General features: G+C 29.5%; 1 pseudogene; it reads right to left on the bottom strand.

The window, feature by feature from the left end:
• Window positions 1-242: 242 nt before the first annotated feature.
• LOC8267088 overlaps window positions 243-18,894 on the bottom strand; it is a 30,998-nt pseudogene continuing 12,346 nt past the window's right edge.

The raw sequence follows: 18,894 nt of genomic DNA, 5'->3' as shown, positions 1-18,894 counted from the left end.
ACATGCTAATAGTAGTAAACATAATATTACTTTGCAATGATTTGATCTTCCCTCTTTTTTCTCCCATTTATATTGGAGACAGAGTACATGCTTTCACTTTCTTAGTTATTGTGAAAATCAGCAGACAAACGTTCACTTTAGCCAAACCTTTTGGTTCTTAAAAAAGAAATCAATTAATATGGATATTAGAACTGTGGCATCTGGTGGTCAACAGTCAACTATATTATGTAGATGATGGATGACTACCTGCAAGAAAGAAACAAAAATTAAAAATATAATTTCCACATACCTCCCTAAGGATTCTTCGCTTCGAAATGATATTAGGGTTTGTGCTGGGATCTTTGAACCATTTAATGGATTTGGCGGCTGTTGTGCATCCCGTAGCATGAGCAGAGTAGGAGTGTCCATGCAAAAGGGCATTGAGCTACAACCAGAATCAAATGAATATTTTAAGTACATTTTTTATGCTTCAGGGATAAAAAATCAATTGCACCTCCAATAATCACGTTACATATTTGATGTAAAAAATCAAGTAACATAGTATAAGAGTATGTAAAAAGTGGATCCTGATCATGAATTTCTCTAAGAAACTATCTGAACACTGTGAGATATAATAGCATATGTAATACCAAATACTAATGATTCCCTTGCCTGGTTCTATAAGTAAAGTTCCAATATGGGCAATTCCTTTTAATCTTGAATATTGTGATAACAGTTGTGATATATATGATGAATAAAACCCATAAAGATCTGAGGAGTCCATGTTCCTATCAAAAAGTTCATCACGCGAGCCAAACGCTGTAGAAATCAGAAGATAGGAAACTATAGTGACAATAAAGATAGTAGCCAGAGTCAAAAGAAAGAATAGAAGACTTCATGTTTACTAACCCATGACTTTATTAGTTGCAGTTTCAGAATGCATTGCATCAGGTAAGGTTAGATTCCATATGCTGTTGCACATAAAGATTGTAGGAGGATCTAGAAAAAGGCCTCTTCTAGTGTACCTGTCAAATTACAGAGGGCAAATGATTGATCAAATTAAACCACTGATGGCTTCATTATTTTTCTACTACTAAAAATTGTACGCAACTAAATTTTGCATTAGTGCCAAATGTCATTCTGTATGACAAGAACATTACATTTTTAGGAATCAATAAAAATAAAACCATTTAATTTCCAAGTTAAAAAGCGTGTAAGAGCCAACACATTGACTGGCCTATAAGAATGCGCATACCATGCTAAACTGAAGAAGCTGTAAACCCTAGACTAAAAAATTTAAAACAGCAAAATTTTACATATGGACCTTATTTTACCTAATTTAACTTCAAGTAATACTTACTCTAGTTACCCCTTCGAGCAAACTAGATTGTTTCCAGTTTCGATCCAGCTAAATAAGCATGAAAAATGATAACATATTTTGATCCAAAAAGAGGTTGGGTTGTAAATGTTCCAACATGCAGTCACATTGCTGCAAAAATGGACTAGTACAGATCTTATGTAACAATCATGACCGCCACACACGTTTCAACTAGTGAATTAAATCTCTCACATTTTCTAGGATTCAACCTTAATGTTGAAATGCTAATGCTTTCAATGAGTTTGACAATTTCTAGTGGAATTAGTAAATTGTAAATCTTTCACTTATCATTGCCATATGACTTTCAACCAATATCATATCCTTTGCATTTGGAATGTATGTAATAAAGACTAAAATTAAATAAATACAATTAATAACATTGTGCAAGAGTGGTGAGCAATAGTTTTAGAAAGTTTTTCAAATAAAACTTTAAACCATGGGGTTGCACATTAGCCATCTCAATGCTGTACTAAGCACAAACACTTACAAGACAGTGTTACATATTCAAACTGACTTGATGTTCTAGCTTTAGTAATAAAAAATTATGCTTCTAGGACTAAAATAAGAATCCATACCATGGTTGCTGAAGGAAGCCTGTATGAGATGATGGCGCTTGTGCTTCCATAGCTCCTAATGTATCACCATGGTAAGACCCTTTAAGAGCTAATACCTGAAAGTAAACCACACCCAAGTCACCAGCAGTCAATAAAGATGCTCCATCACGGCTACATGAGCCTTTGCACTTTTAATCATAATACAAAGAAGAATGTGTAGAAGACATGCAAGCAACATTCAAGCCACTTCAACAATGTGGACCTGGTGCAGCCTAGGCATTGTCCACTCCCCTGTCTAGACAAGCCAACTGTACTTCTTAGCTACTACCTAGATTAACGGGTGTTTTATTTTGTATGAAACATTTTGATAATGAAGTAAAGACTAAATATTAGAGGGCATGGAATAAGAATATATTGGAATGTTAAAATAAACAGATATGAGATATAGCATTTAAGTGCACAATTGAAACTTAATTAGCAAGTCTACCATTAACCTAGCTCTATAATATGCAAGAACATGAATTTTTTGTCAAGTAGACTGCACAAAAATATTATGCAGTGTGATTATAACACTAGAAATCCTAAATAAATAAATGGTCCTATAAAAGAATTTCACTTATTCAATTGTCTCCACTTCTTTTAAGATTTTTGATATCATATGTGAACTTTAAGATCAATGATTCCAGTCACTCTGATTTCTCTCTTTAATTTTATGCCTTGTTGATATGGCCTGTTCATGTGGATTAATTTAATAACTTTTGAGCTAACCATGACAAAACTAAAGCTATTACGAATTTCTTGGAAACAACAAAAGATTTATTGATAAAACAAAGAATAAGTCCTTATATATAGAGTAACTAGACAACTATAAAACCAAGTAGAGTAATGCGCTGCAATCAAATTGGAAAAGAGTAAAAGAAACTACCTAAAAGCTCCAGAAGCCAAAAATTACTAACTTGTCTTGCAACAAACTAAAGGACAGACCTTGATTTTTGAAGACATGAGCATTTTTCTCCGTCCAAAGACTCCATGAATTTATAAAACAATTTCCTCTATATTTTAAGAATTTAAATTTGGCATTGGTATTTCATTTATCCTTTTTTTTTCAATTTGGATATAAGTCCAGATTGAAACTAAATTTATAGCACTACTTAGGAGACAATACCTGAGAGGTGCATAATCAAAGATAAACCTTTAAATCGATGCACCGTTCATTTGTATTGTTATTGGCTGAATCTAAAAGGATTTTATTATGAACAAAATATTTACGAAACGCCATCTTCAGGGCAATTTCAATCTTTGTTGACCCAATATCTGAAAAGTATCTCCTAGAAGCCCAGCCTGTCAAAGAAGAAATATGTACTCATAGTTCATAACCAACATAAATCAATAAAAGTCAGAAAAATGCTGAGACAATGTAACATGATGTACTAAAAGATTTAGTTTATGCAAGAATGATAAGTTCTTTATCACATTAGTTCGTAAAAGAGAAACAAAAGGAGCATCAGAAGATTATGATTTCACAGATCAAAGCATGTGTAACACCTTTTTACAATTGTTGATATTGCTTAGAAATGTGTAAGAAAATTATCAAAATATTTGTTGGACTAGATAACTAACCTCTGCCAACACCCTCAAGCAAAAGCTCTGCACATTCTAAAGCTGGTTCATAAACATTCTCAGGAAACATTACATGGCCAAATCTTCCTGCAGCATAGCCCATATATCTTTAGCAAGCTCAGTCTGAAGCCATCTAAGCAAAATAACCACATTAAAGATATTTAGATGTGATCGCTGTAGTGCAGAACACATGAACTTTGTCATAAGGGCAAAACAAATAGAGATGCTTGGAGAAGAGGGGAACACAAGGATTGTACCAAAGCCCAACAACATGAAATTTTTTTAGCATTCTAGGATACACTTGTTATAGATAACTTCATGTGGTCTGACATTTTTCTCATTATCTTATGACATTTTCTTGAGTAGTAAACCTTTTTCATTTGTAGGTATGACATGGCAAATCCATAGATTTTAAAATGTATTGTAATGAAATAATTACAATAATAATCTTAAGCAAATGCATGCACAAAATGACACTCAAGCATTGATTTTAGTATTTAGCAGATAGAGTTCATGTTTATATCATTCATGGTGCCATATACATTCCAGCACCAGTAAGATTAAGTAAAACAATTGAATGAACGGAGACGAAAAAATTAAAAGGCCATACATTGAAATTTGAAACAAAATAGATAGTAAAATAGAAAATAAAGCACACCATCTAAGATAGTAAAATAGTATCTATCTGACCATCAGATAGCATTACAGAGAGCATAGAGAAACATTAACATGTAACAGCAAGGACCTGTAGAGTAGCATTAGGCCCTTGGGTCCACCAAATAGCACATGCATCAAACTGTTCAGTTATGGACTTATTTTGAGCATGTAATTGAAAGACAATGAAATTAGCTTGAGATGTTAGAGAAATAAGTGCTTTACATTGGAACTTCTCACACAATCGACAACAAGCATGAAAAACATAAATAATTTTTCTATAAACCTAGACAAAACAATAAATACAGCTCACTTTATCAATTGATCAACATTAATAAAAGTTGAAAACAGGTTTGTAAACAGTGATTCATTTGTTTGTTACAACACTAACCTTGTATAGTGCAAAATTCTCTCCACACCTTGAATTAATAACAGTAATAGTTTCTTCTATTACAAGTCTATGCTGAGTAAATGGCCACCATAAGACATCTCTTGCTTTCTTCGGCATCTCATTCAATCTTTCTGTTCTCTTTTAAAAATTAGATACCATTATGTCCTTCAAGGAATTAAAAATCTTCTCATAATCCGCAAACCATTCCAACAGGTCATTTGACATATCCTTTGGAACAGGTGGCAGTAATATCACAGGCACCCTAGCAAAATACAAAACATTAAAAGAATTAAAAAGATTTGACTCATAAAGGCAAACTGACCTAGTTTGGAATGATTATGTGCAAGAATTCAAATCAACTGAATTCTTGCAAAATGATGTAGTTTATTGTATGATTTCATTTCTTTCAAAATGCCTTATTTTCTTGAGTTGATAGAATTGTATTCTAAAAAATAAGAGATTTCCAAACATGAGAATATATTAAATAGAATTCAATTCATTTGAATTCTTGCAATCTTTGACTTACCGAAACACTATAAAAGTGATTCCTAATAAGACCTATAATATAGAAGAAAGTACTAATTGAGCAAAGAATTGCTTCAAAATTACTACCTATTATGCAAATATGAGAGTAGTGGGACCTTATTAACAAGGCCATGATATTCAAAAACAACAGCAACAATATCATAACCTCGAAGTTTTAAACTTTCATAAGCAGAAATTGTTCCCGAATACCACCTAGCCTCCCATCTCCCATAAGTACACCAGGGAACCGAAAAGGCCTGTTAAGATGTTTTAAAACAAAACAAATTATTAATAAAACAATTCAAATCATACTGTAAAGTACCAGAAGGACCGGGACTACCAATACCACCAGCAGTCTCAACAATATAAAAAGAATCGAATTTTCCATTTTTATCTTTGTTAATTACTTCCAGCTCATTTTTTAAACTTTCTAAAATAGCAGCATCCTCCACAACTCCATTCTCTCTCTCCGCGGCTAAATGTGGAAAAACGACGTCATTTCATGAAAATAAGGTTTTACAAATTAACTCCGAATTATCAGCTCCTCCTCCGTCGTTACTTAACGCCTTGTTCTCCTCACTGAAGTTCAAATCGTACATTCCAAATTTAAATTTTAATTGATTGGTGTCGAAATCAAGAGAAAGGTGAGATTTGGCAACGGGAAGCAAGATTTGAGGATGGAATTCGAGGAGAAGAGAGAGAAAGGGAGAGAAGTACGACAGGAAGCGAGACAGAAAATGAGAGTCAGAATCAGAGGGGAAACTGGTTTAAGGTAGAGGAATTTACGAGTGCCGGGAGAGGAGAGGAGGAAGGAGGAGGCGAGGCCGGTGGAGATAAGAGTTTTACCGAGGGAAGTGTTGGAGCCCCAAATTAAAAAGGTTGGATAAGAGAGTGGAAACGATAATGGTGATGGATCTGAAGTTGAGGTTGTGGAGAAGAGTTTGCGGTGGTGGATGAGGAGCACTCAGCGGGAGCGACGGTGGAGGTGGCGGAGGAGGAGAGGGAGGCATGGTGGTGAGACGTAGAAATCCTAGAGGTAGGTAGTAGTGAGCGAGTCTATTAGAGAGGGAAGTTGAAGTTTGGCAGTAGGAAAATTTGAAAATGGTGAAGAGTAAAGGTTGTGGGGCGGCAATTTCTGGTTGAAGAATTTATGACTTTTGGGTTCTCATTTGGTACGAGAAACGTCACACGTGTATTACGAATATACACATTTTACGGAGTTATTTTTTTATTTCGATAAATATATCTCATTTATGGAATTATTTTCTCATATTGTAAAATTAACTAATTTAAGGAATTATTTTCTCATACTCACAAATATATCAAAATTATGGGATTATTTTCTTTGATTGACAAATATTCCCGGATTACGGGGTTATTTTTTCATATTAAAAAACTTACTCCTTCTACGAGGCTGTTTTCTTAGACTCCCAATTACACTACTTTTATGAGGTTATTTTCTCAAATTCATAGATATACACGTTTTATAGTGTTATTTTCTTATATTGATAAATATAGCACTTTTATAGGATGGTTTTCTCATCTTAAATTATTAACACTATTATGAGGTTGTTTTCTCAAATTCATAAATATATATATTTTATGGGGTTATTTTTTTATATCAACAAATATACTCTTTTTACGGGTTATTTTCTCATATTATAAAATTAACCCATTTGAGGGGTTATTTTCTCATACTCATGAATATACCAGAATTACGGGGTTATTTTCTCCGATTGATAAATATCTTTGTATTGCAGGGTTGTTTTCTAATATTTATAAATATACCGCTCTTACAGAGTTGTTTTCTACGAGGCTATTTTCTCAGACTCGCAATTACACTACTTTTCAGAGTTATTTTCTCAGATTCATAAATATATACATTTTATAGAATTGTTTTCTTGTATTGATAAATATACCACTTTTACGGGGTTGTTCTCTCATATTAAATTATTAGCATTATTGTGGGGTTGTTTTCTCAAATTCATAAATATAGACATTTTACGAGGTTATTTTCTTATATCAATAAATATAACCCTTTTACGAGATTTTTTTCTCATATTATAAAATTAACCCATTGAAGGGGTTGTTTTCTCATACTCATAAATATGCCATAATTACAGGGTTATTTTCTCAGATTCATAAATATCATCGTATTACGGGGTTGTTTTTTAATATTTATAAATATACCCCATAATCATATTAAGAAATTTACCCTTCTATGAGTTTGCTTTCTCAGACTCGCAATTACACTACTTTTTCGGGGTTGTTTTTTCAGATTCATAAATATACACATTTTACAGGCTTATTTTCTAATATTGATAAATATACCACTTTTATGGAGTCATTTTCTTATATTAAATTATTAGCACTATTATGGAGTTTATGAATTTGAGAAAATAACCCCATAATAGTGCTAATAATTTAATATGAAAAAACGACCCCGTAAAAGTGACATATTTATTAATATAAGAAAATAACCCAGTAAAACATGTATATTTATGAATTTCAGAAAATAACCCCGTAAAAATAGTGTAATTGCGAGTCTAATAAAATATTCTCGTAAAATGGGTAAATTTTTTAATATGAGAAAACAACCTCATAGAAGGGGTAAATTTTTTTAATATATGAAAACAACCCTGTAATACGAAGATATTTATGAATCTGAGTAAATAACCCCATAACTGTGGTATATTTGTGAGTATGATAAAACAACCCCTTGAATGGGTTAATTTTATAATATGATAAAATAACCCCGTAAAAGAGGTATATTGGTCGATATAAGAAAATAACTTCGTAAAACGTGTATTTTTATATGTTTGAACAACCCCATAATAGTGCTAATAGTTTAATATAAAAAAATGACCCCGTAAAAGTGGTATATTTATCAATATAAGAAAATAACCCCGTAAAACGTGTATAGTTATGAATCTGAGAAAACAACCCCGTAAAAGTAGTGTAATTGCAAGTCTGAGAAAACAACCTCGTAGAAGGGGTCAATTTTTTAATATGAAAAAAACTACCCCGTAAGAGGGGTATATTTATAAATATGAGAAAAAAAAACCCCATAATACGGGGATATTTACCAATCAGAGAAAATAACCCTGTAATTTTGGTGTATTTGTGAGTATGAGAAAACAACCCCTTAAATGGGTTAATTTTATAATATGAGAAAACAAGGCCGTAAAAGGGGTATATTTATCGATATAAGAAAATAATCCCGTAAAACATGTATATTTATGAATCTGAGAAAATAAACCTTAAAAGTAGTGTAATTATGAGTCTGAGAAAACAGCCTCGTAGAAGGGGTAAATTTTTTTAATATAAGAAAACAACCCCATAAGAGGAGTATTTTTATAAGTGTTAGAAAAAAAACCCCGTAATACGGGGATATTTATCAATCGGAGAAAATAACCCCGTAATTTTGACTTATATTTATGAGTATGAGAAAACAGTTAAATATTTTAATTTTATAATATGAGAAAATAGCCCAGTAAAAGGGGTATATTTATCGATGTAAGAAAATAATTTCGTAAAACGTGTTTATTTATGAGTTTGAGAAAACAAACCATAATAAAATAGTTTAATATGAGAAAACGACCCCGTAAAGGTGGTATATTTATCAATATAAGAAAATAACCCCGTAAAAAATATGTATAGTTATGAATCTGAGAAAACAACCCCGTAAAAATAGTATAATTGCGAGTCTGAGAAAACAACCTCGTGAAAGGTGTCAATTTTTTAATATGAAAACATCACCTCATAAGAGGGGTATATTTGTAAATATTAGAAAACAACCCTGTAATACGGGGATATTTATCAGTCGAAGAAAATTACCCGGTAATTTTGGTATATTTGTGAGTATGAGAGAACAACCCCTTAAATGGGTTAATTTTATAATATGAGAAAATAACCCTGTAAAAGAGGTATATTTATGAATATAAGAAAATAACCCCGTAAAAAAGGTGTATATTTATGAATTTGAGAAAACAACACCATAATAGTGCTAATAATTTAGTATGAGAAGATGACCCCGTAAAAGTGGTATATTTATCAATATAAAAAAATAATCCCGTAAAATTTGTATATTTATGAATTTGAGAAAACAACCCTGTAAAATTAGTGTAATTGCGAGTCTAAGAAAATAGCCTCGTAGAACGAATAAATTTTTTAATATGAGAAACCAGCCTCGTAGAAGGGGTAAACTTTTTAATATGTGAAAACAACCCCGTAATACGTGGATATTTATGAATCATGAGAAAATAACCTCGTAATTGTAGTATATTTATGAGTATTAGAAAATAACCCTTTAAATAGGTTAATTTTATAATATGAGAAAACAACCACGTAAAAGGGGTATATTTGTTGAATATAAGAAAATAACCTCGTAAAACGTGTATATTTATGAATTTGAAAAAACAACCCAATAATAGTACTAACAATTTAATATGGAAAACGACCACGTAAAAGTGGTATATTTATCAATATAAGAAAATAACCCCGTAGAACGTGTATATTTATGAACCTGAGTAAAATAATCTCGTAAAAGTAATGTAATTGCGAGTATGAGAAAACAACCTCGTAGAACGAGTAAATTTTTTAATATGAGAAAACAACACCATAATACGAGAATATTTATCAATCAAAGAAAATATAACCCCCTAATTTTGGTGTATTTGTGAGTATGAGGAAACAACCTCTTAAATCGGTTAATTTTATAATATGAGAAAACAACCACGTAAAAGGGGTATATTTGTCGAATATAAGAAAATAACCTCATAAAACGTGTATATTTATGAATTTAAAAAAACAACCCGATAATAGTGCTAACAATTTAATATGAGTAAACGACCACGTAAAAGTGGTATATTTATCAATATAAGAAAATAACCCCGTAGAACGTGTATATTTATGAACCTGAGTAAAATAACCTTGTAAAAGTAATGTAATTGCAAGTATGAGAAAACAGCCTCGTAGAACGAGTAAATTTTTTAATATGAGAAAACAACACCATAATACGAGAATATTTATCAATCAATGAAAATATAATCCCCTAATTTTGGTGTATTTGTGAGTATGAGAAAACAACCTCTTAAATCGGTTACTTTTATAATATGAGAAAACAACCCCGTAAAAGGGATATATTTATCGATATAAGAAAATAAGCCCGTAAAAATGTTTATATTTATGAATATGAGAAAACAACCCCGTAAAAGTAGTGTAATTGCAAGTAGGGCTGAGCACGGATTAGTCCAATTCGGTTATTTGTAAATCACCAGGTCGGTTATTTTAAAATTGAAGGTACCAGTACCGTACCAAATGTAAAAGGAACCAATATCGTATTTTACCAATTTTACGGTTCAATACAGTTCGGTACAGTGCTATTTTCGATTCTAAAGAATTTAAAAAACACAACTTTAATCTCATCTTTAATCAAATACATTTAGAGAAAATATAATTACCAACCTAAAAAAAGTAGCATGAAAATCTGAATTAAAATTGCAATCATATTTTTGAACAACCTGTTTCGCAATTCAATCACTTGCAAATACAATAATTCATTCAATATTCAAATACAAACCATTAAAATATATATTACTGCTAGCATAAAAATATTTTACAGATGACAATCATTAAAATAAATAAATTTACAAACTTTATATAACACTAAAATACATGTCCAAAATTAGCAAAGGAATGTTATTATCTCCCCTCAAAATTAGCACTCCACATTTAATCTTGGCATAAGGGACTCACCAATCTCAGGATCTTGAATAATTTCTACAATAAAAGTAAAAAATTACGTCAATAAGACTTAACAGCATTAACAATAAACAAACATATGTAAGAAGTAAAGAAATGTTACCTGACTCTATGCTTTCAATATCCTCTATTGATTCTTCTAATTGGATAGGTTTATTTGAACTTCTAAGCCAATCTTGACAACAAATGAGGAGCTCCGATGTTGTAGGAAGTAAAGAACTTCTATATTGTTAAAAGATGTTTTGACAATTTTTTCTCAAATTTTGTTTGTTCCTTTTCAAAAAATAAATAAATTTATAAATATAACTTAATATTTTTTTATATTGTAATATTTATTTATAATATTTTAAAAGTTAATAAATTAATTATTTCTAAATATTTAATTTTTTAAGTTTTATTAGTATAATAATATAAAAATTATTTTTAAAATATTTATTTCTTAATTTTAATATTTATATAAATTAATACTTTTAGTATAATTAATATTATTATTCTTAAAATAAAAATATTATATAATTAAAAATTAATTTATTAATAAATATAGTGTAAATAATATTATATTTATATAATAATATCTTTTATAATTTTACTAATTTATATAACTTTTTATTAAATTAAGTAATTTTTTAATTAACTTGTCAAAAATTTCTAGATAGTAAATAAATTTTAAATCTAGTATTATAGTATGTATACTAGATTACTAGTATCAATATACTATGTGACATATTAATATATATAACTTATATTTTTTATAGAGTATAAAGTATATTATAATATTATAGTTATTTTTAATATGTATTATTTTTTATATTTCGATAACAATTGCTTGAATTATATAAATGATAAATATAAAATAATTTTTATAGAGTATATGTATTATTTTTTTAATATACGTATTATTTATATAATATAAATAATTATTTATAAATATATGTAAAAAATCGGTTCTACAGTTTGGTCTGAATCAGTACAAGACGGATCGGTTCTAGTACGGTTACGGTAGGGTTTTAACTAAAGAACCAGTACCATACTGTAATAGTAAAAAAATTTGAATCGGTTTTTTCGGTTATGGTACTTTTCGGTACAGTTATTCAGTTCGGGTGGGAATCACCGAGATCCATGCTCAGCCCTAATGGCAAGTCTGAGAAAACAGCCTCGTAGAAGGGGTAAAATTTTTAATATGAGAAAACCCCATAATACGGGGATATTTATTAATCAAAGAAAATAACACTATAATTTTAGTATATTTATGGGTATGAGAAAACAGTTAAATATGTTAATTTTATAATATGAGAAAACAACCCAGTAAAAGGAGTATATTTGTCGATGTAAGAAAATAACTCTGTAAACATATATATTTCTGAATTTGAGAAAAATAACCCCATAATAGTGCTAATAGTTTAATGTGAGAAAACAAACCCGTAAAAGTGGTATATTTATCAATATAAAAAAATAACCCCATAAAACGTGTATATTTATGAATTTGAGAAAACAACCCCGTAATAGTAGTGTAATTGCTAGCCTAAGAAAAAAACCTCGTAGAATGGTTAAATTTTTTAATATGAGAAAACAGTCTCGTAGAAGGGGTAATTTTTTTAATATGTAAAAATAACCCCGTAATTGTGGTATATTTGTGAGTATGAGAAAACAAAAATGGATTAATTTTATAATATGAGAAAACAACCCCGTAAAAGGATATATTTATCAATATAAGAAAATAATCTCGTAAAAGTAGTATTTTTATCAATATAAAAAAAATAACCCCGTAAAACGTGTATATTTATGAATATGAGAAAGCAACCCCATAAAAGTAGTGTAATTGCAAGTCTGAGAAACTAGCCTCATAGAACGGGTAAATTTTTTAATATGAGAAAATAGCCTTGTAGAAGGGTAACTTTTTTAATATGACAAAATAACCCCATAATGCGTGGATATTTATCAATCGGAGAAAATAACTCCGTTATTTTGGTATATTTGTGAGTAATAGAAAACAACCCCTTAAATGTGTTAATTTTATAATATGAGAAAACAACCCCGTAAAAGGGGTATATTTGTCGACATAAGAAAATAATTCCGTAAAACGTGTATATTTATGAATTTCAGAAAACAACCCCATAATAGTGCTAATAATTTAATATGAGAAAACGACCCCGTAAAAGTAGTGTAATTGCGAGTCTGAGAAGATAGCCTCGTAGAACAGTTAAATATTTCAATATGGAAAAACAATCTCATCGAAGAGGTAAATTTTTTAATGTGTTTGAAAACAATCCCGTAATATGAGGATATTTATTAATCGGAGAAAATAACTGCATAATTTTGGTATATTTGTGAGTATGAGAAAACAACCCATTAAATGGGTTAATTTTATAATATGAGAAAACAACCCCGTAAAAGGGGTATATTTATGAATATAAGAAAATAACAACGTAAAAGTAGTATATTTATCAATATAAGAAAATAACCCATTAAAACGTGTATATTATGAATATGACAAAATAACCCCGTAGATTGAGAGTTTGAGAAAATAGCATCGTAAACGGGATAAATTTTTTAATATGAGAAAACAACTCCATAATACGGATATATTTATCAGTCGGAGAAAATAACGCCATAATTTTGGTATATTTGTGAGTATGAGAAAATAACCTCTTAAATGGGTTAATTTGATAATATGAGAAAACAACCCCGTAAAACGGGTATATTTGTCAATATAAGAAGATAACCCCGCAAATAGTGTATATTTATGAACTTCAGAAAACAATCCCATAATAGTGCTAATAATTTAATATGAGAAATTGACCCTGTAAAAGTGGTATATTTATCAATATAAGAAAATAACTCCGTAAAACAAGTATATTTATGAATCTGATAAAACAACCCCGAAAAAGTAGTGTAATTGCGAATTTGAGAAAACAGCCTCGTAGAAGGGTTTAAATTTTTTAATATGAAAAAACAGCCTCATAGAAGGGGTAAATTTTTTAATATGAGAAAATAATCCCGTAATACAAGAATATTTATAAATCGGAGAAAATAACCCCGTAATTTCGGTATATTTGTGAGTATGAGAAAACAACCTTTTAAATGGGTTAATTTTTATAATATGAGAAAACAACCCCGTGAAAGGGGTATATTTGTCAATATAAGAAAATAACCATGTAAAAGTGGTATATTTATCAATATAAGAAAATAACCTTGTAAAACGTTTATATTTATGAATATGAGAAAATAACCTCGTAAAAGTGGTGTAATTGCGAGTCTGAGAAAATAGTTTCGTAGAAGTGGGTAAATTTTTTAATATGAGAAAACAACCCCATAATACGGAAATATTTCTCAATCGGAGAAAATAACCCCAAAATTTTGGTATATTTGTGAGTATGAGAAAACAACCTCATAAATTGGTTAATTTTATAATATCAGAGAACAACCCCGTAAAAGAGGTATATTTGTCCATACAAGAAAATAACCCCATAAAACATGTATATTTATAAATTTGAGAAAACAACCCCAGAATAATGCTAATAATTTAATATGAGAAAATGACACCATAAAAGAGGTATATTTATCAATATAAGAAAATAACCCCGTAGAATGCACGTGTTTATGAAATTGACAAAACAACAATGTAAAAGTAGTATAATTGCGAGTTTGAGAAAACAACCTCGTGGAAGGGGTAAACCTTTTAATATGAGAAAACAACCCCGTAACAGGGGTATATTTATAAATATTATAAAACAACCCTGTAATACGGAGATATTTATCAATCGGAGAAAATAACGCCGTAATTTTGATATATTTGTGAGTATGAGAAAAAAACCCCTTAAATAGGTTAATTTTATAATATTAGAAAACAATCCCTTAAAGGGGATATATTTATCAATTTAAGAAAATAAACTCGTAAAACGTGTATATTTGTAATTTTGAGAAAACAACCCCATAATAGTGCTAATAATTTAATATGAGAAAATGACACCGTAAAAGTGGTATATTTATCAATATAAGAAAATAACTTCGTACAACGTGTATGTTTGTGAATCTGAGAAAACAACCCCGTAAAAGCAGTATAATAGCGAGTTTGAGAAAACAACATCGTAGAAAGGGTTAGTTTTTTAATACGAGGAAACAACCCTGTAAGAGGGGTATATATATAAATATTAGAAAACAACCATGTAATACGAGGATATTTATCAATCGGAGAAAATAACCCTGTAATTTTGGTATATTTGTGAGTATGAGAAAACAACCCTTTAAATGGCTAATTTTATAATATGAGAAAACAACCCATAAAAGCAATGTAATTGCAAGTCTAAGAAAATAGCCTCGTAGAAAGGGTAAATTTTTTAATATGAGAAAACAACCCCGTAAGAGGGATATATTTATAAATATTAGGAGACAACCAGTAATACGAGAATATTTATCAATCGGAGAAAAGAACCCCATAATTTTAGTATATTTGTGAGTATGAGAAAACAGCCCCTTAAATGGGTTAATTTCATAATGTGAGAAAACAACCTCGTAAAAGGTGTTTGTTTGTCAATATAAAAAAAATCCTATAAAACGTGTATATTTATGAATTTGAGAAAACAACAACATAATAGTGCTAATAATTTAGTATGAGAAAATTACCCCATAAAAGTGGTATATTTATCAATATAAGAACATAACCCCGTAAAGCGTGTATATTTATGAATCTAAGAAAAAAACCCGTAAAAGTAGTGTAATTGCGAGTCTAAGAAATTAATCTCGTAGAAGGGATAAATTTTTTAATATGAGAAAACAACCCCGTAAGAGGGGTATAATTATAAATATTAGAAAAAAATCCCATAATACATGGATATTTATCAATCGGAGAAATAACCCCGTAATTTTGGTTTATGTGTGAGTATGAGAAAACAACCCCTTAAATGGGTTAATTTTATAATATTAGAAAAGAACCCGTAAAAGGAGTATATTTGTCAATATAAGAAAATAATCACGTAAAAGTAGTATATTTATCAATATAAGAAAAAACCTCGTAAAACGTATATATTAATGAATATGATAAAACAACCCCGTAAAAGTAGTGTAGTTGCGAGTTTGAGAAAACAGCCTCATAACAGGGGTAAATTTTTTAATATGAGAAAACAACCCCGTAATACGGAGATATTTATCAGTCGGAGAAAATAACCCCATAATTTTAGTATATTTGTGAGTATGAGAAAACAACCCCTTAAATGAGTTAATTTTATAATATGAGAAAATAACCCTCGTAAAATGAGTATATTTGTCCATATAAGAAAATAATTTCGTAAAACGTGTATATTTTTAAATTTGAGAAATCAACCCCAGAATAGTGCTAATAATTTAATATGAGAAAATGACCCCGTAAAACTGGTATATTTCTCAATATTAGAAAATAACCCTGTAAAATGTGTATATTTATGAATACGAGAAAACAACCCCGTAAAAGTAGTGTAATTGCAAAGTCTGAGAAAACAGCCTCGTAGAAGAGGTAAATTTTTTTTATATGAGTAAATAACCCCATAAGAGGGGTATATTTATAAATATTAGAAAATAACTCCGAAATATGGAGATATTTATCAATAAGAGAAAATAACCCCGTAATTGTGGTATATTTGTGAGTATGAGAGAAGAATCCCTTAAATGGATTAATTTTATAATATGAAAAAAAACCCCGTAAAAGGGGTATATTTGTCGATATAAGAAAACGTGTATATTTATGAATTTGAAAAAACAACTCCATAATGGTGCTAATATATTAATATAAGAAAATAACCCCGTGAAAGTTGTATATTTATTAATATAAGAAAATAACTCCATAAAACGTGTATATTTATACATATGAAAAAATAACCTTGAAAAATAGTGTAATTGCGAGTCTAAGAAAACAACCTCATAGAAGGGGTAAATATTTTCATATGATTATAGAGTATATTTATAAATATTAGAAAACAATGTCGTGATACGAGGATATTTATAAATCTGAGGAAATAACCCCATAATTATAGTATATCTGTGAGTATGAGAAAACAATCCCTTCAATGGGTTAATTTTATAATATGAGAAAATAATCCGGTAAAAGGAGTATATTTGTCGATATAAGAAAATAACCTCGTAAAACGTGTATATTTATGAATTTGAGAAAGCTTCTCCATAATAGTGCTAATAATTTAGTATAAGAAAATAACTCTGTAAAAGTGGTATGTTTATCAATTTAAGAAAATAACTCCGTAAAACGTGTATATTTATGAATATGAGAAAACAACTCCTTAAAAGTAGTGTAATTGCTAGTCTAAGAAAACAGCCTCATAGAAGGCGTAAATTTTTTAATATGAGAAAACAACCCCGTAATACGGGGATATTTATCAACCGGAGAAAATAACCCCGTTATTTTGGTATATTTGTGAGTACAAGAAAATAACCCCTTAAATGGGTTAATTTGATAATATGAGAAAACAATCCCGTAAAAGGGGTATATTGGTTAATATAAGAAAATAACCCCGTAAAACGTGTGCATCTATAAAATTGAGAAAACAACCCCGTAAAAGCAGTGTAATTGTGAATCTCAGAAAGCAACCTTGTAGAAGGGTTAAACTTTTTAATATGAAAAAATAACCTCATAAAAAGGGTAAATCTCTTAATATGAGAAAACAATTTCGTAATACAAGGATATTTATTAATCGGAGAAAATAACCCCAAAACTTGTTTATTTATGAATCTAAGAAGACAACTTCGTAAAAGTAGTGTAATTATGAGTCTCAAAAAACAACATCATAGAAGGGGTAAATTTTTTAATATGAGATAACAACCGAGTAAGAGGGGTATATTTATAAATATTAGAAAATAACCCCGTAAAACGAGAATATTTATCAATCGGAGAAAATAACCCTATAATTTTGGTATATTTGTGAGTATGCAGAAACAATGCCATAAATTGATAAATTTTATAATATGAGAAAACAACCTCGTAAAAGGGGTATATATATAACCCTTTAAAAATGTGTATATTTATGAATTTGAGAAAACTTCCACATAATAGTGCTAATAATTTAATATAAGAAAATAACCCCGTAAAAGTGTTATGTTTATCAATATAAGAAAATAACTCCGTAAAACGTATATATTTATGAATATGAGAAAACAACCTGGTAAAAAGTAGTGTAATTGCGAGTATAAGAAAACAGCCCCATAGAAGGCGTAAATTTTTTAACATGAGAAAACAACCCCGTAATACGAGAATATTTATCAACCAGAGAAAATAACCCTGTAATTTTGGTATATTTGTGAGTATAAGAAAACAACCCTTTAAATGGGTTAATTTGATAATATGAGAAAAAAACCCCGTACAAGGGGTATATTTGTCAATATAAGAAAATAACCCCGTAAAACATGTATATTTGTAAAATTGAGAAAACAACCCTGTAAAAGCAGTGTAATTATGAGTCTTAGAAAATAGCCTCGTAGAAAAGTTAAATTTTTTAATATGAAAAAATAACCTCATAAAAAGGGTAAATTTTTTAATATAAGAAAATAATTCCGTAATACGTGGATATTTATTAATCGGAGAAAATAACCTCGTAATTTTGGTATATTGTTGAGTATGAGAAAATAATCCATTAATTGGTTAATTTTATAATATGAGAAAACAACCCCGTAAAAGGGATATATTTATCAATATAAGAAAATAACCTCGTAAAAATGTGTATATTTATGAATTTGAGAAAACAACCGCTTAATAGTACTAATAACTTAACATGAGAAAATGACCCCGTAAAAGTGGTATATTTATCAATATAACAAAATAACCCCATAAAACGTGTATATTTATGAATCTAAGAAAACAACTTCGTAAAAGTAGTGTAATTGCGAGTCTAAGAAAATAGCCTCGTAGAACGGATAAATTTTTTAATATCAGAAAACAACCATTTAGAAGGGGTTAATTTTTTAATATATGAAAACAACCGTGTAAGAGGGGTATATTTATAAATATTAGAAAATCACACCGTAATACGAGGATATTTATCAATCGGAGA

This window comes from Ricinus communis, chromosome 3 (genome assembly GCF_019578655.1).
Source record: "Ricinus communis isolate WT05 ecotype wild-type chromosome 3, ASM1957865v1, whole genome shotgun sequence".
Classification (NCBI taxonomy): domain Eukaryota; kingdom Viridiplantae; phylum Streptophyta; class Magnoliopsida; order Malpighiales; family Euphorbiaceae; genus Ricinus; species Ricinus communis.
This window is presented reverse-complemented; position numbering and strand designations above follow the sequence as displayed.